Source organism: Rhyacophila brunnea, unplaced genomic scaffold, assembly GCF_057557595.1.
Source record: "Rhyacophila brunnea isolate RB1 unplaced genomic scaffold, BYU_Rbru_1.0 scaffold_13, whole genome shotgun sequence".
In the NCBI taxonomy this organism is placed as follows: domain Eukaryota; kingdom Metazoa; phylum Arthropoda; class Insecta; order Trichoptera; family Rhyacophilidae; genus Rhyacophila; species Rhyacophila brunnea.
In genome coordinates this window covers 40,931,376-40,947,954 of record NW_028232785.1, presented here as the reverse complement: position 1 = coordinate 40,947,954, position 16,579 = coordinate 40,931,376, and positions in this window count along the sequence as shown.

Here is a 16,579-nt window from a genome sequence, read left to right as displayed (position 1 = left end):
AAGAAGTCCGTCTGAGGTTGAACAGATCTTCATTTTTCGTTAGAAATTTTGTTTGCAGCGTGTGTTGTAATTTTTTTTCATCAGCGCACATTTTAAAGTGCCATAAACGTATGCACGATGCGTCGCTGACTTTCGATGAAGTGGCTTTTACATGCGACCAAAGCAGTCACTTGTATGAAAAGTTTGATGCGTCGACGTTTGCAAGTGATTCACAGGTAACTCATATGATATACATGCTCATTTGATTATTGTTGTTCGGTATATAATGTATTATATATGCTAATATGCAACATAATAGTACACACAAAACTTTGTCAGTCATACATATTTGTTTTCATTAGATTAAGGTTACCATAATTTACTGATGTGTTGGTTAGTTTTTAAAATTCAACAAAACCCCGCGAAGCCAAGTGTCATGGAATGGATTAATGGGGGATAAGGAAGGATGGGATGGGGATATAGGATAGGGATGTAGGATAGGGATAGGTTGGGGATAAGCATGAGACTCGGGGAAATAGGGTGCAGGGTCGTGGATGGTTTGACAATTACCTCTAAGACCTCAGTTACCTGTCCGGCTACTATACTCATTCGTGTAGGTTCCTAGATTAATAAAAGGCATAATGAAGATGTAATAAATATAAATATCTCGGTTTGAGCGCCACTCTATGATGATGCATAGAGACAATAGTGAAGGATAATTAAATGAAAAGCAAGTAGAGAAATTTCAACAATTGTATATTAATAAATAAGATAACTTGCGGGCTACAGTGTATAAAAATGTATAATTACTTAAGTGATTCACGAGCACCTAATGCGATACAATATTTAAATAAATTAGAACAAAAACCCAAAAGCTAATTCGAAACAAAGACTAGTTCGGTCGGTGGACCGTAACATAAATGAACAATAAATACCAATTACACAAAAGGCTCTCCAGCCTTTTCGCTGCCCTCGATTCCTTCCAGGACGGAATCGAGGAGTGCGTCTTCAAACGTGTGGGGACCGTGGAGTTCCTCCGATCTCCTGGCGTGGGGGGGACGTCCTTCAGATGGCCATCGTCCACGTCTCCAAAACGTCAGGAAATCGAAAACCCTGTGCCTCGGGTCCGAGGCTCGGAACTGGCCAAGACGTCTGCTTCCTTCGAGCGATCAAGACTGAGAGATCGACTCCCGCTTCACCTTCGTGTAAAAAGCCCGCTATCTCCTATAGCGCCGGAAATAGTGTCACGAACTCCGTACAAACTATCCCGTGCGCAGGCGCGATCCGGTCGTACTTTTGCGTAGTGTTGCCCTCGTAAGGACTTCCTTGACTTAGTGTGTTATGTTATAAAATAACATGACACAAGCCATAACAAATAATAGTCCAAAATTTTTCGTCTATCTAGATAATATCTTAAATCATGTTATTAAATCATACAGATCTTTGGATATTTTATAGATCGAAGAATATTTTTTATTAGTTATGGTTTGGTATAAGCAAGGCTTAATGGATTTTAAAGCCATCTGTGAAATGTACTCCTAATTCAACTAAAACAAATAAGTATAATCGAAAGAGTGTGCACTATTTTGTCGAATTGCCCATAACATTGGAATGTCGTTCGGTGATTATACATTCACCTGCCAAATTAAGTCAAATATTGGCGACCAATTATTGAATAAAGAGCTCTAGGAGACCTTCTCTGGCTTATCGTAATGATGATACTGTTACTTAATATTTATAATGTTATTTTCAGAAGCGCGAAAACGGTCTGAATAATATTAAGTATGAGAATAATGATGAGGCAGCCATCATCAAAGAAGAATTAGTTGAGAATACAATTCAGCAAATCAATGATAAATTAACTGAACCTGGCTGCTCTAATCTTCAATACAAGCCATTAGACCAGGTATGTTTAAAAACAAATGCGGCTTTGTCCGATAGGCTGACGTCAAATTCAGGGCGCCCAGTTCGGACTACTTTTGTTAAAGCACTGCTGGTCTTATTGTACGGGAAATGTTAGGTTCTTAGGCATTAAATGCTGCTGACTTCACGAATCCATTTCTCAAAATGAATTTATATGCAAATCTTGATTCAAATAAAGCGATAGTAGCAGTAGCTATATGGCACTTCCTGTTGAAATCACTGTTCTTTCGAATGATTCCATATTTAAAACAAAATAATAATCATGGCTCGACAAGGATATCCATTAACCTACGTGAGCTTTGGCCCCACTTTTGAAGAATTGTGCGGCGATGCCACCAGCGTGTAAACCGCACCAAATTATGCATTTTTGTGGATGTAATGAATTATAGGAAGTCTTCTGGATTGGTATTTTTCCGTGTAGGAAATTTTCCTTATTAACACACCCGTTAAGCAAAAATGAGCGTCATCGCTAAATGCAAATTTTTATTAATAATCATGTCCTTTCTTTTTCGTACAAGGTTAATGTTATTGCATGCTTGCATGCAGCGTATATTTTTAGTGTGGATAAGTGATCTTACCTCTTACCTTAATCTGTTGCTGACTAGACAAATAAAAGGTAATGGAAATTTGTGTTCAAATAACTCTTTTTTATAGACAACCAATAATTAATAGACAAAAGCGAAGTGTGCCGCAAAAGTGGTCAAGCCAAACGTTATTAATTTATTTGCACATTAATAATAGTGATAATATTTTAAATAATCATGTTCCAAATTTACGATATATTGAAACCAACAGTAAAGGTTTCTACTGGGAATTATTGGCCACATTTTCTCCCATACGGAATAGTACCTGTCGTTAATAATCTATTTAGTCTGATTTATGTAATATTAAAATACTGTCAATGATCGAGGTTGCTTGATGAAATTTGAATATAATTTTCTAGCTTTGCCTTTCATCATGGCAGGCACTGTGCACACTCTCCAACGACACTAAAATAAACAAGATATAATTATTGTTATCGAAGATGATGTATACATACATATAAGTGCATTGTTTTGACCCACTAATGGATCTTTCCATAACAATATTTCTCTCTCACTTCGCTCTTTAATAATGTCTGAAAGTGCTGAAAAACAAAAGCGTCAAAAAAACAAATTGAACATTATAACTCATAATGATAATATTGATATCGATTATTACGATTTTTCTAGGTTTCTACGAAGGGATTTTTCACGAGGCATCACGATACAGATGAGAGTCAACAATCCTCAGACGATAGCATCCAGGATACAACGATACAGTATTCAGAAGTGACGATAGATGAGAATAGCATTAAACGAGAAATCTTAGAACAAGCTGCTCCGAAGGAAATTCGACTTATTCTTAGAAGAGTAAACCATTTTTCACGTAATTTAATTTGCTGCATTTGTAACGCAGTTTTCGGATGCGAAAATGCTCTAAAAACTCACAAAATGGTGCACATGGACGTGATTCCTGATCAAAATCAGAGCGTATTAGTCTCGCAGCATAGTAATGCCAAAGTACATTCAAAGACAATTACTGGTGAAAAACCTCATAAATGCAATGTATGCTCATATAGATGCTCGACATCTTGTCATCTTAAAAGACATAAAATGACACATACAGGTGAAAAACCTTATAAATGCAAACTATGTTTATATAGATCCTCGACATCTTCTAATCTTAAAAAACATAAAGTGACCCATACTGGTGAAAAACCTTATAAATGCAATGAATGTTCATATAGATCCTCAACATCTGGTAGTCTTAAAAGACATAAAATGAAACATACCGGTGAAAAACCTTATAAATGCAATATATGTTCATATAGATCCTCAGCATCTGCTCATCTTAAAAAACATAAAATGACACATACCGGTGAAAAACCTTATAAATGCAATGTATGTTCGTATAGTTGCTCGACATCTAGTTATCTTAAAACACATAAAATGACACATACTAATGAAAAACCTTATAAATGCAAACTATGTTCATTTATATGTACGACATCTAGTATTCTTAAAAACCATATAATGACCCATACGGGTGAAAAACCTTATAAATGCAATGAATGTCCATATAGATCCTCAACATCTGGTAGTCTTAAAAGACATATAATGACCCATACTGGTGAAAAACCTTATAAATGCAATGAATGTCCATATAGATCCTTGACATCTGGTCATCTTAAAATTCATAAAATGGCACATACCGGTGAAAAACCTTATAAATGCAATGTATGTCCATATAGATCCTCAAGATCTCATGCTCTTAAAACACATAAAATGACACATACTGGTTAATAACCTTATAAATGCAATGTATGTTCATATAGATGCTTGCAACTTTGTAATCTTACAATAGATGAAATGTGACATGTTGGTGAATAACCTTCTTAAAACAATATTATTCATCTCCTGAATAGTATCTTCAAGTGAACTTCCTCAAATTGTGTCTGTGTTAAGTGTTCAACACATGCGTGCTACCAACGCTCACGTAAGTGTCTGAAACATGAACTCTTAATGTAAGAGAAATTTAAAAAATGGATAGCTTGCGCAACTTGACATGAAAAGGTGCTTCTTGGGCACAACGGTAAAGATTGCAAAAAAAACTAATGGACAAGGAAGCTTACAAAAAAACGCGATGTGATCGAGCTCGCTAAACAGATGAAATGGAAATAGACTAGAGATGTCTTGTCAGTGAGTGGACAACCGCTGGACAAATGGCGTCCTACAGTGGTACCCAAAGAGCGGAGCACTAAATGCCCACAGGTACACCCTTAAGCCCGCTCGATTCATAGTGTTTGGAGAATGCACGTGGCAGCAAAAAAACTGGGTACCGAGAAGGCTGGAGGTAGCTTTACTTGGTTTCGAGAAAAAACTTCAACCTTCCTTCCTTTCTGCTTCCAGCAAAATAGATTCTGGCTTCCTGGAAGGTAGTTAAATACCATCTATCTATAAAGTGCACACTGGAGACCTACGACATGTTGTTATGGCTTGGAATTATTATGCTAAGAGATTTCAGAGCGACATGTATTCTTGAAGGCGCAGTGTCGTGTCTAGCTGACAAGGGAAAACAATTTAAAAATAATGAATTATGTCAATTACATATTGGAATTTCTTTTAATGTGTTAACTGTCAATAAATGGTGGAACTGCATTGTATTATTGATTTAATAAATCTGAAAATTATAAGTACTTATTTTACTTTTACTTTTTAATAAATCTGGACCGGTTTCGTCTGCTTCAGAAAGACATTATCAACTTTAGAATTGTCTCTCTGAGGCGGAAGTTGATGAAGCACTAAAAAATTTGCGTTTTATTAAATTAACCAATAATATATATCATCATCATCAGCCGGGGTCAATTCACTGCTGGATGAAGGCCTCCCTAAGCTTTCTCCAACTTTCTCGGTTCTGTGTCGTTCGCTGCCACGTATTTCCGCCGAACTTTACCAGTTCGTCAATCCAGCGGCTTTTAGGGCGATCCTGTGGCCGTTTCGTGCCCCTTGGGTACCACTGGATGACGGCATTTGTCCAGCGGCCGTCCTTTCGGCGATAATAAGTAATAAAATAAGAAAATAAATAAAATAAGTGACAAAATAAAAGTAGATGGAAGCACACAGAGTGAACTTTGATAGACCCTATCTTAAAAACTTATAAAACAACGTCCACCTAAATTCACCCTCATGTAAGTGGAATATATCAATATCCGAAGCTATTTCATTAAACATGGTTACTGCCCTCCCAATTGGCATTACTAATGGCAGGTTAGTTCTGCACCGTGGTAGAACAAACAACGTATGTCATCGATTCCTAAGGTAATTATCAAAGACACACAAGCCAACACCACCAAGAATGGCAGAGTTCACATTTACGCCGCGTATAAGTCTGAAAAAATAATATAAAAATAATAAATATAAATAAAAGATCCCTTCTAAATTTTAAGCTACAGTATGTAAGCATCCCAAAGAAAAAATCAGTCGGATAGAGCCAGGGATAATATCCATACAGCCGAAAGTAAAGAAGTCTTAAAAGTTTCTTTTGGATTCCCTCCACCATAGTACTTCGACTGATGCGGGGCCCAAATTCACAACCCTGACCAAAGTTTATCAATAAAAAGCGAATGAAAACGAAGGTAAATCAGAACCACAACTTCGCCTATTACAAAATATCTACACATCTTGCTATATTCAACCGTATAAACACAATAATGAATTGGTTTCTATTGTTTTGACAATGATATTAAATATTGTTTTATCGGTTTTTGTCTATTATTTAGTAGAAGCCAGCGGCAAATAAATTGAAAATAGCCGAGACGATTACTGGATTATTTGTTGGATTATCTTAGGATAGGTTTAGGTTTTCATTCTTGAATAATTATACAGCATTTTGAAGTAGGTACTAATACCGGGAAGAATGGAGGGACTCACATGAATGCTGGCAGCATTCTTCAAAGGCATCACTTAATTTGAGGGTGGTGTGACATCACGAGGTTTAATTTATATAAAACACATCTTTGATTCGACGGTTCCACGTGGAACTAAATTTATTAACGCTAGGGCATAGGTAAACATTGATAATATTACATCATTTACATCTAAGGAGGTCTTAAATTAGTCACCGCACTGTCTTTATATTAGGGGTCGGTTTATCATTATTATCCCGCGCACTAAGCACTGATTCACTTCTTCTCTCACTAGGGAATTGATTAACTTTCATTGGATTTTTGCGCGAGTCACCGATTGGTATTACAGCGATTCCGGGTTATTAACGATTGATTTAAAAATGGGCCGGGGCGCCATCGATACACTTTATCGGATACTTGTTATTTACCACAATATTTATTAATAATTAAAAGTTCATTTAGTAATTGGCTAGAAGCGCGGTTGATTTTTGCGATTTACGCGGGCGACGCCACCCGCCGGCGTAACACTTATTTTTGTTATCACTCCATTGTAGGGTAGATCTGGACTGACTTTATTTTTCGAAAGCATCTTTTAATTTTGTAGGGTCTATCCTACGGAGGGGAAGAGAAAGGGGAAGGTCACTGACTAACGGGAAAAACATTTCGGGACGGGCCGCTTCTGTCCTTGGGCCAGGTAATCAAATGCATCTTTTCTGAATGACCGTTTACGAAATGTTATTTGTAATATTTTCGTGTAAGTCAGAGGTTCTAAACATTCTACAGGGGAGCTGGATATTTTTGTTGTTAAATTGTTGATCTGGAATTTGAAACTGTCGGGCATCAGGGCCTTTTTTATGTCTGGTGACAGTACTCAGTAATGTAAATTGCTGGTGTTCCCGCTTGGCTTCCAGTAAACTGATGTACGCTTTTTCTGTTATAGGTACACGTCAAGATGAAGTTATGTTAAGTTTACTAAACGTCGCTCCGGTTTCAGACGGGACACCGGTGTCGCGCTCGTATATTATAAGGAGGCTTTTGTATACGAATAAAGGGGATTTTGTATTATGTTTATAAACGCCCAGAGGCCGGAACCATTTCCGAGCTGATTCATAGTAATGGTCGATAACGAGAAAGAAATTATCCGGCAACGTCGTTTGTCAGAACGCAAAAAAAGCAACGCTGCATTTGTGTCCACCGCTTTTGTGATAGGAGTTCGCTTGTAGCGCTAAAGCGCTTCTCGGTGATAGCGAGATCGAAAGCGAAAAAATTTAGGCTTCCAGAGATTGCAATAAAATTGTACATACTTAAACATAATATACATCTCGCGTTCCGAAAAATTGATAATAATGTAAATAATAGTAAAAATAAAGATCGCCGTTTTAGACCATTCCGAGGTACCTATTTATTTGTTCACTCCCAAGTCTTAAATAACAGACGTTAACCAGCATACCGAGCGAAGAAAGAGAATGCATCTTCTTCGATCTGACGGGAGATGGCAATAACTATATGGGTTTCAATGATGAACCTCATATTAATGTAGTTTCTTTGTGCGAGCCGGTGCTACTTATTATGAATAGGATAGTGTGAATAAAAGCGATTAAAATCAAATAAGTTTCCCGTTTCTTTATTTATATATAAAATATAATACTTATTGTTACAAAATACAGTTATTAACCAAGCTATCGTCATACTCAGCAGGTTGGTATCTTCCGCTTGTCAAACGGCTAAAAATGTTGGGTTCATTATTTATTCAAAACAAAAACTTCCGTCGGCTGACATTTTACTTAGACAGAACCAAGTCCAATCTCTTTGGACATAACTATTATTACCATAACAAGGAAAACTCTTAATAATTAAGAGAAGCATGCATAGAACATTAAATAACACCAATAATTTACAGCCATAAACGAAAATACAATGACAGTTGTACATTTTTTTGTACACACACACATCTATTCTATACACAAGACTACTATCGGCCGCTATCGATAACTATCGAGGGTAGTTTTTCATTTTTTTTTGTATCGAGGTATTAGCACTTATTGTAACAATTACAAGAAATTGGTTGTAATTGTTACAATGCGTGCTTTGTTTTAACATCACCTCTCTTTTTTTTTAAATTTTATAGCGGAATAGCCAGTATTGACTGTTTATACGGCTAACTTATTGTAATTGTTACAAAACGTTCTAATACTTCGATATAAAAATGAAAAACTACCCCCGATAGCAATCTTGTGTACAGAATAGATGTGTAAAGGCACCTAACGCAAAAATACGAATCTTGCACACATTTAAATTGTTATAAAAATCGATGTTTTTTATCAAATAAATATAAAAAGAATTAAAACTATGCATTTGCCAAAAAGTGCAACATAGAAAACTTAATAAACTAAATTTTAATAATACCTAAATTTTACCAACCTAATAATAAGATGGGGTCCTTTGACAAATTTACATTTTTGTACAATTGTAAGTTTACTTTAGACTTAAAATATTTATTTTTCAATGTTTTCAGATACATATTTATTAATTAATACAGTTAAAATATTGTAAATTATAGAAAAAATGTATATCGCCTTAAACCCTGCGAATCCAAACCAAAACAGAATATACTTTGTCAAACAATACTCATATAATATAAATTTTCTAAAATTATGCCATATTCATACGTAAAATAAGATATTTTATAGATAGAATAATATTTGTTACTATTATAGTTTTGTTTGAGCAGAGCATAACAATTTAAAAAAAAAACAAACAACGTGACACGAGTGGTATGTATTTATAATTCAACTAAAATAAATAAATATGAATGAAAGAGTGTCCAATATATTGCCGGATCGCCCAAACAAAGCTATGAACTAGCTAACACCCACGATGGACGCGCAGCTTAAGCGTCGGCAGTCCCAAGTTCAAATCCTTAGTCTGGCATGTACACATATTATTTTTCAATTTTTGTAGGGTCAGAGTATGGACTTAATAGGTTGAGCAAGTGGCTGACACCCATTTCTCGTAAAAACAAAATCTGTTGGAGGCCCATGTCTTAACAAAAAAAAAACTAGCTTACGGTAGTGGATTTGGGTACACTTCAATTTAACGTCCACTTACACAAACCCAAAATACACCAAACAACAAACGAGATTTCTTAGAGCAAGTGGGTTTGAAGTCTATAGAATAGAATAATTAATATTGTATGGTTTAAAATATTATTACATACAGTTACATAATAATATTATGTCGCTATAGAATGGGCTACAAAAATATTAATTGTTTACGTTATCGGTTGATGATAAAAATGAGGTACGCACGTTCGGTCCCTTCTCGACTGACCATTATTTCAAAGTCTTTACTACAGATACTTTATCCTAGCTAAGTAGTGAACGGGTAGCCAATGCCTTTATTGGTATAATATATTATATTGAAATAATGTATAAATAAATACGTTGTTGTGAAATATGCTACCAGAAGTTATGCATGAGTAATTATATCATACTCAAATGGCCTTGTCTGAATACGCCAATTAGGATGGCCCTAATACAACGGATAAATTTCTACCCACCTGACAATTTGACCCTTGCCTGGCGCAACAAATAACGGTCAGTCATTCATCAACTGTGCGCATATAAACACTTACCTAAACTAAAACGTCAAGTTCACGCACCGGATGACCCAATGAACAATACCGAACGAGGCTGATATTACGACCTGGATTGACAACCAGGCCATGGAGCAAACCTCAATAGCATAAAAGGTCAGTGCCTGGCATCCTAGACATATCCTCCCCTCCCTACATTCAAATCATTCCTTCACAGTATACAGTTCACTGAAAAGCAAAGCCAGTGTCTTTAATTTTAGAGTTTTTACAGACAATTTGCATGCGTATAAGAATTTACACGAATTGGCTTTTTACGGGAATGGGTCCATCATTTAATTTCATCTTATTAAAATATATGCATGGGTAATTGCATTTATCATAAAAATTATGTGAATGACTTTTCACTAGAATTAGTTCTTTTATGCAATTTCATGCTACCAAACGTTGTGGATGCGTAACTACACTCATCTCATTAAAATGACCTTTCAACAGAAAGAGTCAATTTGTGCGGTATTATGACACTGGACGTTGTGCATCAGTAATTACATAAATTTAAGATTTAAATGGCTTCCCACCAAAATGTGTCCTTTTATGCCATTTCATGCTACCAGATCTAATGCATGAGTAAATATTAGATAAATCACATTTAAATAGCTTATCACCAAAATGAGTCTTTGTGTGTATTTTAATGCTACTGGACGTTATGCACGAGTAATTACATTTATCACTTTGACTTTTCACCAGTATGAGTAAGTTTGTGTCTTTTCATGTTACCAGATGTCGTGCATGAGTAAGTGCATGTGTCACATTTAAATGGCTTTTCACCAGAATGAGTCATTTCGTGTTTTCTCATATTACCTGACTCTATGCATGAGTAATTGCACTTATCACAGTTAAATGGCTTTTCACCAGAATGAGTCATTTTGTGTGTTTTCAAGCCAATAGACTGTCTGCATGAGTAATTGCATTTATCACAGTTAAATGGCTTTTCACCAGAATGAGTCATTTTGTGTATTTTTAAGCCAAAAGACTGTCTGCATGAGTAATTACACTTATCACATTTAACGGGCTTTTCACCAGAATGTGTCATTTTGTGTGTTTTCAAGTTACATGCTTGTTTGCATGAGTAATTGCATTTATCACAGTTAAATGGCTTTTCAACAGAATGAGTCATTTTATGTCTTTTCATGCTACCAGAAGTGGTGCACGAGTAATTGCATGTATCACAGTTAAATGGCTTTTCACCAGAATGAGTCATTTTGTGTCTTTTCATGTCAACTAATCGTTTGCATGAATAATTACATATATAACAGTTAAATGGCTTTTCACCAGAATGAGTCATTTTATGTGTTTTCATCCTACTAGACTGTCTGCATGAGTAATTGCATAGATCGCACTTAAATGGCTTTTCACCAGAATGAGTCATTTTGTGTCTTTTCATGTTACTTGGATATCTGGATGAGAATTTGCACTTATCACATTTAAATGGTTTTTCACCAGAATGGGACATTTTATGTGTTTTCATGTTAACTGATTGTTTGCATGAGTACTTGCATATACTACATTTAAATGGATTTTCACCAGAATGAGTCATTTTGAGTGACTTCATGACGTGACCAGGACGAAATCTTGAAAAATGACCATCGTCACATTTAACCAGCCTTGCAACGGATTCGGACGTTTTCGCAATTGTGGTTTTGTGTATCGCTTTGTGAAGCAACATTAGGTCGAACGATGAAAAAAAATCATAACAGATACTGCATACAAAATTTTCTTTGTGAAACGTTTTTTTTTCCAGTTGTATAACAGCCACTAATAATTCTGTGTTTACCATATTCGATTGACAAATATCACGTTTAGTATTGCGACAGGCGACATCTTTGAACCTTTCTATATATTTCTTCAGTTCTAGCTTAATGTCTTGTTCCTCAATGTGTAGGTCTTCGCTAGACGCTTGTGCTTCAGTCACATCCCAGGTGGATATGAGGCTCGCATCAATGGCCGGTACAGTGCTTCTAGCGATAATCTAAAAAATACATTTAAAAGTATTAATAAATTATGAGATTTTTAAATAACAGTTCATTATAAGGAAGAGATCGAGGTAGAAATATTATAACTAGACACGGTGTTGGTGAACCTTTTTACATAGGCACGCGTGCCAAAATTTTCCAAATATAATCTTTCGACTGTCTGACGTGCCGAGCAGTTTCTTTATACGGAAAAAATGAAAAGGTAGTTTTTAAGAAATCTATAAAAAAAAGTTTAAATATTACAATGATAGATTCTATCTTTACCGTGTTTCTAGACGAATGCATATCTTTTATTCTTTGAATATTATGTTATTTTTGCTTGTTTCAAATTTTTCAAAAAGGTCGTGGGAGCATTTTAACTACGCTTTTTTTTATAGAATTCACATATCGGAACGGTTTTCCATTTTCACTGTTTGTCAGAATTACTACTACTAGCTCCACCAAGCTTTTGTGGAGTTGAGGTGAGTAAGACACGATTGTCATTTATTTTCTTTCGCGAACCGATTATAAACGATTGCTTTAGTTGATTTTGAATAATAGACCTGACAATTATTGGCCTCCTCCAAGGTGGTGCGATTTGATATATCTGGATTATTTCAACTTCAAACAACTGCGGTGACCATATAAAGTTTAATGCCAAAAAATGTTTAAAAGTTGTGTTATTAGTGAACCTATTAATGGACGTACCTGGTCTACTGGGCTGTGTTGTCGATCGGAGGAGCCGGGTTGAGGATTCTCATTATTGTTTTGGCGAATTGCATCGACAACAAATTCTTGTTTGATGATGACATCCTCATTATCATTCTCTGACTTTATATTGATCAGGCTGTCTTTACACTCCTGAAAATAACAACATGATTAATAATATTATGTAACAGTCAATCCATTCCAGGATAAGACCTGCCACAGCTGCATCCTCTGTTTTCAGTGGCCACCAATGTAAGACTGCATTCGGCAAGTGAATGAATACTCACCGAAAGACATTCCAGCTAACTGCAGCACATTGCGTACTTTAATCTGCCTTTTTTTAAACATATCGCACATTGATATCTATAGGGTCGTAACTGCAATCATTATGATCTTGAGTCATTTGAGTTTGAATGTAAAATAATTAACTACAATTTAATTAATTGCAGTGGACTGCAGAACATTGTACCATGTTAGAATAATTTTGGGTACTCTATCCTACTGTAGTTTGTAAATATATAAATATATTTTTTTAAATTATATTGTGGATTTTTGCAATCGCGGCCATATAGTTTGAGAATTGACGAACAAACTCTCAGATGCGGCTTCATAGTTTTAATGGAAAAAAACAATATGCACCCTTTTCATATAAAATTTTATTAAAATTAGTGTTTTATATAAAAATTCTTTTAACCCTTAGAATGCTACGCAACGATATATCGTTGTTTTTGATAATGGCCAGAAATGCTAACAACGATCGTCGTTTTGTCTTTGATGCCTGAAATGTTAAGTTAATTTAGGAACATACTACTGCACCAGTGGTACGAAACATTGTTTTATCTATTTAGTTTTATTGTTGTATAATATAACCCGATTCATATATGTTTTGTGACTGGGTAGGCTTAAAACTTATAACTATTGTATTTTTTTTCATGGCATCACCCTTTTTACAATAAAAACAATTCCAAACACAAATTTCAGTTTACCATATAAAAAATTGTTTACAGTCAAATTCTTGGTAGAAGGACAATGTTTTATTGTATTTTATGCATTTGAAATAATGGGAAAGACTTTTACTCAACTCAGTGTTTGAAGTAGAGTGGATTTGTGCTAAATAAAAGCCGTTTCATTTATAAAAAAATAATGAAATAAAATCATTTGCAATACATATTTTAAATGTTTTAATAAACAAACACCATGAAGACCTTTTTCACAAATCACGCATATTGTACGCGATCTTTTAACGGGGCCACCATGCAAAATTTTTTTTTCAGCCGGGTAGTTTCCTAATTCCACTACTTTGTATTATCCCTAATGTGGAATAACCGAATGTTTCCAATAACTGAAAAAAATCATAACTCTGTGCGCGGATCGTGCATTTCGCTCGCTCTGGCGATCGCCCGTATGATAGAGCGAGAAAGAGATATGTCAATTACTTGCCTCGTTATCTATTAAAAACGATAAATTAATTACGAAACGTTTTTTCATAATATTCCGATTTCGCAGAATCAATTAGAGTGGTAAGGTATCAAAGGTGTAAAATAATACAATACTTTAAATTATCGACAACTATTGGTAGAAATAATCGGCCGGATTTTGCACAACATCGTAGCAGCCAAAGGGTTAATATAGAAATAAAAAAATATATATAAAACATAGAGAAATAAAAGAGAACAATAAAAATAACTTAATCATCAGAAGGATCCGAAATATAATTCATTTCAATGTCTGAAAATTAAAAAAAAATTGGTGTGTGTACTTATGTACACACGTTAGAAGTTATACTTCTTTGGCGTAACAAAATAAAAAGATAACTTGTGATAACCTAGATTCTTCGACTAGCACTTATTTTTTCTTTTAAATTACACACGTAAGAAAACGGGCCGCTTATTGAAGCGCCGTTGGTTTATTTCTATAAATGTTAACTTGCATTACTAAATTATATATCGTTGTTTTATTTTCAAAGTACCAACTGTCACTGTGACGTTTAATAGTTTGTTTATGTAAGGAATTGCTAATGGCCGACAATAATAGATTCGCTGCCTAGGCAACGGAACATTTCTAAACCATAATATTATACTGTATAATCGATCACGATTGCAGTATCGTACTGTGGAGTGAAGGTAGTACTTTCGGCTGATAACCGAACAATCGGTGGTTCGAATCCAATCGAGTGCGTCTTTTTTCGTGTGAACAAATAAATTATGTGGTACATATCACACGCCAAAAATACACTCTGATCTGATTTTTTATACGCGATAAAAGATGTATAACTTTAAAAATATATGTGCGAATGTACTTACTCGATCAATGCAAATCATCTGCAAATACGGCTATATAGTACAATAAATATTGTACCAAAAATTAAATATTTTTAGGCAAAGGGACGCCATGTAAGATAATGCCATATAGCTCAGAATGTATTTTTTTATATAAAATAACCATATGGACACAATGGTGTAGGAGGCCACTGCTTCCAAGTAGCAGTAAATGCCATATAGCATTAAAAATAGATTTTAATTTAATTAAAATAAAAGAAAATCTTTTTCGAAAAAAAGTAAGAATCGAACCTGCGTGTCTTGGGTTCGCGCACTGTGCATTACCTCTACCCTATGACTGCCATGCTTAATTACGACAAATTTTAACTATTGGCCTTTTTAATACCTGTTTATAAGAGCTCTCCAAACAGAAAAAATCCATAAACACAAAATTGTATCAGCTGATATGTTTGTTGAGATACGTTTTAGATTATGTCTTTACTCATAATACGGAGATACGCTTTTGTGTTACAGATAGAACCGATTATAGTGTTCTAATTGAATAAACATCAATTATTTAGACATGACGCCCACGGTGGCCGCGCGGCTTAAGCGTTGGTTAAGAATCAAAACTGCGTCTTGGGTATCGCGCACTGTGCATTACCACTATCCTACGACTGCCATGCTTAATTACGACAAATTTTAACTATTGGCCTTTGTAATACTTGCTCATAAGCGTTATCCAAAGCTGAAAAAATTCTTAAACACAAAAATGTCGATCTTCAGCCATGAGTGTACGACCAAGAAGCAGAGCAAAGCATAGTCTTTGCCGCGTTAAACCGGCTCTCACGTCAAAATTCGTCCGCCTGCAATGTGTCGAATACGTCATTGTTATTCACAAAACACACGTTGCTAAATGGAGCTCCGCATATTGGTAGAATGCGACTTTTTAATTTTTAATTTGTTGCAACGAATTGGTCAGTCCTCCGCAAACGAGCAGGCCACATACGGCTGTCTATCTGAGAAGCATAGATTTTCTGAATTCGGTATAGGAACGCATACGAATAGAAGAAGATAGAATAGAAGAAGAGGAAGATGGTTGTACTTATTCAGAAACTTTCGCGGGTGTGCTCACAACAACAGACAAAAGTTTCATCGCTATCGGATGAATGGTATAGGAACGCATACGAATATAAGAAGAAAAAGAAGCATGTTCGTACTAATTCAGAAACCTTCGCGGCTGTGCGCACAACAAATCACCAAAGTTTCATCGCAATCGGACAAATGGTATAGGAAAGCATACGGGACAGACAGACAAATAAACAAACATTCATTTTTATATATTATATATAGATATTACATTCTAATAAAGCCAGTTTAAATGTAAAAGGTGTTTATATAAAGTTGATCCCGATGTTCTATAACAGTACCTACACAATACATAATAACAACGTGAACTCTATTGGCATTGTAATAAGGGTGAAATTTATATCTCTGTCAAATAGTAAACGCCATTACGGTTTTATCTGCCCTGCGCTTCTGCCGATAGGCACAAAAAACTGCCACAGGACCGCGCTCCTGCGAAAGAAGAAAACTGAGCTGATCTAGCACACTCTCGCGCTCGTTCCTCTTCGGGTTTATTCGGGATATTGTAGAGCAATATAGTAAGGCCTTCCTCTCA